The sequence below is a fragment of the Balaenoptera physalus genome (assembly GCF_965194825.1).
Source record: "Balaenoptera physalus genome assembly, chromosome: 13".
NCBI classification, from domain to species: domain Eukaryota; kingdom Metazoa; phylum Chordata; class Mammalia; order Artiodactyla; family Balaenopteridae; genus Balaenoptera; species Balaenoptera physalus.
Window position 1 is genome coordinate 98,233,033 of NC_138892.1, and position 6,804 is coordinate 98,239,836.

Here is a 6,804-nt window from a genome sequence, read left to right on the forward strand (position 1 = left end):
TTATTGTTTAATGGGTAGAGTTTCAATCCTGCAAGATGAAAAGAGCCATGGGGATGGATGGCGGTAGTGGTTGCACAACAATGTGAATGTGTTTAATACCATTGAACTGTACACTTTAAAATGGTTAAGATGGTAAATTTTATGTTATGTGTATTTTACCACATTAAAAGAGAAGTGGGGGGAGGAAAAACCTGCGCAGGAATGTTTATAGCAACTTGATTCATAATTGCCAAAACTTGAAAGCAACCAAGATGTCCTTCAGTAGGTGAATGGATAAACTATGATACATCCAGGCAATGGAATATTATTCAGCGCTTAAAAGAAATGAGCTATAATGCGATGGAAGCTAATCGGAAAGGCTATATATATACTGTATGATTCCAACCATATGACATCCTGGAAAAGGCAAAACTATGGAGACCGTAAAAATATCAGTGGTTGCCAGGGTTTCAGGGCACAGGGAGGGACCAACAGGTGGAGCACAGAGGATTTACAGGGCAGTGAAAATACTCTATGATACTACAATGGTAGATACACATCATTATACATTTGTCCAAACCCAAAGAAGGTACAACACTAAGAGTGAACCCTAAGGTAAACGATGGACTTCAGGTGATTATGATGGGTCAACAATGTGGGTTCAGTGATTGTTAACACATGTACCACTCTGGTAGGGGATGTTGATAATGGGGGAGGCTGTACACGCGTGGGGACAGCAGGGTATATGGGAAATCTCCGTACCTTCCTCTCAATTTTGCTGTGAACCTAAAACTGCTCTTTAAAAAAAATTTTTTTAAACTGTAAGGATATATCAGAGTTTTGTTTGAAAATGAATTTCAGAATGAAACGTAATTCTTCTAAAGGACTGTTATCAGAATAATTTCCTAGGGCTTTAGTCTCCAACTTTCCCAATAGTGCATCCCTATTTAACATTTTTAAGATACTTCCATACTTGTATATAAGTTGTCATTAAAATAATACTTTATGTGCATTATTAAAAATATACAAGAATAGAAATTCAAAAAGGATGAGTTAAAAATAAATATAAGTAAAAATTCTAGTATCTTCTTCTCATACTCCGATAAACTGTCATGCACTCCGCTGGATGTCTGTGTCCCACTGTGGCCACTGCTCCTCGAGGTCAGAGGGAAAAGAAACGAGCCCTGGCCACGGGCCACTGGCCAGTGAGTGACTCAGGGAGTCTGCAGAGTGGAGGAGAAGAGGCAGGAAATGACTGTACTCCTGCCCAGTACCATAAACTCCACAGCCTACGTCAGGCTATCAATCTCAGGAGATACACTCTCTCCTTCTTTCCTTTCCCTCCCCACACCCTACCCATGTGATCAGCCCAGAGGTGGCTCTTCTCTCTTCCCCACGGAAACCGCTGGTCTGAACCTTGTCCTTTGGGGGCTTTTGGCCTCCTTCCAGGCCGCCCTTGGTGATCACACATCAATTGGAGTTCACCTGGGTAAAGATGTTAAAGAGGTGAGCCATGAAATAGGAGTTACCCGTACTCCTCCCAAGAAAGCACCTGGAACCTGGCTGGGGACAACACTGGCATTTGTTAGGAAAATTAGGCTAACCAGGGCCACCTAAAACACATATTTGTCCCTCAACATCTTCCACCACGTTTCTCGAAAAGGAGACTTCAGTCTTAAGCTATTATCCTGAAAAGCAAGCGTTTTTTTCCCTTTAGGCAGGTATTATGAACAAAATTCCATCACAGTTTTTTTTTTTTTTTTTTTTTTTTGGCTGTGCTGCATGGCTGGTGGGATCTTAGTTCCTGAAACAGGGGTCAAACCCAGGCCCTCAGCAGTGAGTAGAACTTTTTTGAAGAATAGTGTCTCTCTTTAAATTGTTATAACCTTGTGAGCATGTTTATAAAACACACACAAACTTACACATTGTAAAACATATACAAACTTACAAAGATACACATACTGCCTTTAAGTATCCTCAAAGGAAAAATTAACAATCTGGTTGATCACCAAGTTCCTCTCAACCCTAAAATTCTGGTTTGGGGTGAGGTTTCACATGAATATTATGACCGAGTCCAAACATCAAATTTATTAATTTTATAAAGACTTGGTGAAAATATAAAACTATGGTGAAGAGAGGCATCTCTTCCACTCCCCCACTCACCCTCAGGCCTTTGGATTCTACCCAGATCAACCAAATGGACACAGAAGTCACAGATTATCTATGATGTGATCAAATCTCTATTTCATTTTGTCAGCATCAGCTCACCATGCTAATTTCCTGAACAGCTTTGGATGAATTTAAGAAATCATGGAAGATAAAGAATAAGGAGTGACCAGGTTGTGATTTTAAAATATCACAAACAAGCTTTTCTGCTTCCTCAAGAAATGACTCATTATCTCCAGTAAATGAAACAGTATATGCCAAGCACCTAGCAAATCCCTAGCACACAGCAGGCTCTCCACATCCTTACGTAAAGAGCAACAAACAAGCCATTACAAATATACAAGTAGAAATATGTCAAATAAGAAACCTTCTCCTGGTCCCTACTGCTTTGACCCACCCAGCAAACCCAATAAGGATGTTGGTTTGAAGTCGGCACAGGATGGAACAGCTTGGATTGGAGAGTTTCTAAGAGGTCAGGTGTTGGCCAGGAGTCACCAGTGGACTCCCCCCGCGAAAGGAATGTGTGGAGAAAAAGCCGGCACAGAAGTCAGTGACAGTGGAGTTAGCGCCGTTATTTCTGACCACCACACCTGAAGGCTGCTACCACTCTTTTGGAACCAGAGGGACAACACCCCATCACTTGGAGCTGAGAGATATGTCTTTAGGACAGAATGAAGGAACAAGTGGCTCTCCAGCTCACCAGCACCAGGCTTATTTGACGGAGGAGTGGGGGCTATGGACAAAGCTTACTAGATGGATATGCAGTAAAAGGGAAGGTACAACAGAAGGGGGATTCATAGCTCGGCAAATTTACACTCAGAAACACGAACATGTAGTGGGAGTAGGCAGTGATGTCGGGGGGAGAGTAACAGTACTCTGAGGTTACGGACTGGGGTGGGAGTTGGAGGGGGCATAAACGGAGGACAAGGGACTTAAAATCCCAGGAGGGAAGGGCAGACTTTTCAAAAGAACAAAGCTGCTTGCGGGCCGAAAGGTAGGGAACGCAGGCTGGGACTGAGGAAGAGATAATAGTGGAATGCAGCTTCTTCTTCTTACTACATCTGAACCTCAGTTTACTTCTATCCCCAGTCCCCATCTTCTGGGTCAACCTAGTAGATCTTCTTGAAGGCTGACACCTTCAAATACCTGAAGGTAGTTCTCATATCCACCCTGACCCCCCGGGCCCTTAGTCACTGTGGGCCAAACATTAGACAAAGAGCCCTTTTAATCAGCCACTGTGAAAACTCCTCCCATTTAGGGGTATCTTTTCTCCCTTCTGCCATCTACTGGTGGAAATGAAAATGTCATATTCTCCCACCTGGCCGTTCCAATCTGCAAACATTGAATAGGCTGGAGTCTGAAAGCTCATTTGTGTCATACTTGTTTGTTATATGGAATACATTTTTCCAAAGGAAAAAATATACATGACAAATGATGGCTCAATCTTCATGCAATAAGCACTTGCTGAATGAATAATATGAAATTATACACACACACTTAACACAGTGTATTTAGCATGAAGAGTAGAGGCTTGAAAGCAAATTTGGTCCCTTACACGCTGTATGACAAGCTGTATGGGCAAGCTACTTAGCCACTCTTCATCTGTAATAATAGTAATAATAATGACAATCACAATGGCGAACACTTATTGATCATTTGAGGAAAGCCACAGTACAGTTCATTTAAACCTCACAAGGTAGATTTATTACTATCTGTGTTTCTTCAGATAAGGAGATTGAAACAAGAAAAGGTTGAACACTTCGCCCAAGGTCTCACAGCTGGTAAGAAGCAGATTGGATAGTCCGGCTCCTTAGCTTATAATGGGAACAATAACATCCACCTTTCAGGATTGAAGGGAACTAAAGACACGTGGGAAGATGCCAATACACAGCATGTTTCAGAAAAGGACAGACATTGAACCTTCACTGTGTGCTGGGCCCTGCGAGATGTTAGAGTCACACCCACGAACAGGCCTTGGGCCCCGCCCCCTGGGCAAGCACGACCACAGTACCACGCTAAGACTGAGTTCATCCAAGACAGCGTCTGACTTTTCTCTTCAGTATGGTCTTCCTGGTACCTGGCACAGTGGCTGGGATAGAGCAGACACTGGAAGGGAGAGAGGGAGGGAACAGAATATAAAAACAAATAAAACCAGCTTCAAGACTCTGAGGCAGATTGGCGAGATGCGCCTATTTCCGTATTAACAAGTGAGAGAAATTGAGGTGCAGTAACTCTCACCAGGTCACGGAGCTACAGCACGAACGAGTCTCCTAACGCTTTCCCCACACTGCGCTGTGTCCCACATCCCTCCAGTTTCCCCCAGTGCCCAGATGGCATCCACAGGTTAATGAAGAATTATAGTTTTGGAAGGTATTGGGTGGACTACACACAGATTAAAAACTTCAAGAATATGAAGACATCAGGGCCCACCAACTAGAGATTACATAGTCTCTACATGAGCCCATTTTTCCCCGTCTCTCTTCCACTGGGCACAAATCAACTCTTTCTTCTAGGTGAGACTGTTCAGTGTGATTTCCCAGAGTTCAAGTTTCTGCAGTTATTTTTAGTGCATACCTGGGACAGGTGAGGCATGAAAAAGAATGTGGGTGTGGGTAGCCCTGGAGTCTCTAGTGCCAGGGTCTGGCTCTCTCGTCATTCCTGCTGAAGAGGGGTGACTCACACCCTGATTTATCATCAGCCCTGAGGCTAGATTTTACCTTGAGAACTATGTGGATTAAGACTTCTTGTAAACTCTCTAATTCTGCATTCAAGTCTTTGGAGCATAACTGCTTGATGTTATTTTGTTACCTGCTTTTGATAACTTGGACGCCTTCATTTTCTGTAACCAATACCACAGCCTGTGGTTCTTTCTGGTCTCATTTCCCAGGGCTTTGAGGGACCTGGGGTAGACAGAGTCTTTGATTTGGATTTTTGGATGTATCTGCAGGTAGGAAGCTACCTGGAAAACACTCTGGCTGTAAGCCAGATGTCTTTATAGAGTCAGCCAAGTTCTAGGATATTCATCACATTTTTGAGGGACTAAGAAAAGAATAATCTAGTTGAGTCTAGATCCCTCCGGGCAACTACTAGAATCCCGAGTGCCCTTAAATTCCAGAGAGCCTGGAATTCTGGGCCTGCTTTTAAGCCTAGAATAGCCTGCCCAGCTGAAACCCCATCACTGGGATCCTAAGACCCCTTCATAAGGTAGAGGTATTTTCCTCATCTCACTTTAGCTCTGTACAGAGGAAGTAAAACCACTCTAGCTAATATCATGAAGCCATGATACAATGAATACTGTATAAACTGGTTTTATGATTCAGATGAGAAATAAGGGAGAATTTTCTCTGGGCCAGCATTACTAATGACTATTGCAAGATACTCCCTTTAAGTCATAAAAGTTAGGTGTGGGAATTGTTTGCAATTGGGGGAGGGGGAGAGGTTGGTTGGTTGTTTTGAAGCCCTCAGTTTCTTAAATCAGGAAAGCAGAATTAAGGAATTACACTAAGATGGGACTAGAAGAAAGGCCGGAGACCTCCTTCTCCACTTCTAAAACGAGACCGTTTGGGACCTTGACTACAAAACAATTTACATTTCATTTAAGAGGATGTCATTGTAAATTTCTCTACTTCTACCCATCCTACTGTTTCTGAAAACCTATCTCCTGTCTTTTCTCCACTTTCTTTGTAATTAACTCTATCTACCACTTGTATTCCACAACACAATCTTAAACCCCCCAAAACACAACAGTCCAGAAAGACGGTCTGTACTGGGCTAAATGGTGTCCCCCCCAAAATTCATGTCTACGTGGAACCCCAGAATGTGACCTTATTTGGAAATAGGGTCTTTGTGGAGATAATGAGTCAAGACGAGGTCATACTGGATTAGGGTGTTCCCTAAATCCAATCATCACATCCTTATAAGAAGGCCATGTGAAGGCAGACACACAGGGAAGAGGGTTACGTGAAGATATGGAGGCAGAGACTGGAGCTACGTTGCCACAAGCCAAGGACCGCTGGCCATCACCAGATGCTAGGAGGAGGCAAGGACAGACCCTTCCCGAGACGTTTCAGATGGAAGCCTGCTGATAACTTGGTCTTGGACATCTAGACTCCAGAACTGTATTCCAACAAATTGCTGTTTTAAGCCCCCCGGTTTCTGGTACTTTGTTACAGCAGCCCCAGGAAACTCATACACACCTCGATTAGGGTTTCAGCCTCCAGACTTCTGCAACCTTGCCTTTGCGGACAGGGAGCATGAAGAAATGTTCAGATTAGTGACACAAACCAACAGCTCTGCCCTCATTTACTACTAGATCGCACTCGTTTACTTCTGTGCCTCCTGCCCTTCACAATGACATATTTACCTGTTCTGCTTGGGACTCTAGTTTATGGTCTGGGCCTACTAATATGCCTGAAGACACATCATCCACCTCTCTTCCCTCAGAGTCCTATCTTCCCATCCTAGCAAAGCATAATATGTATATACTTCAGAAACAACAGATAAGCTTTAAAAGAGGTTTTTAACCTTTTTAGTCTCCCCAGAAATGTGCATATACCTCAGGGGTCCACAGACCCTAAGTTAGAGACCTTGCCCATTTAGAAAGTTCAGACTCCTTCAGGATAATTCCGATCCCTTCTTACCCAGCACCCATAACCCGAT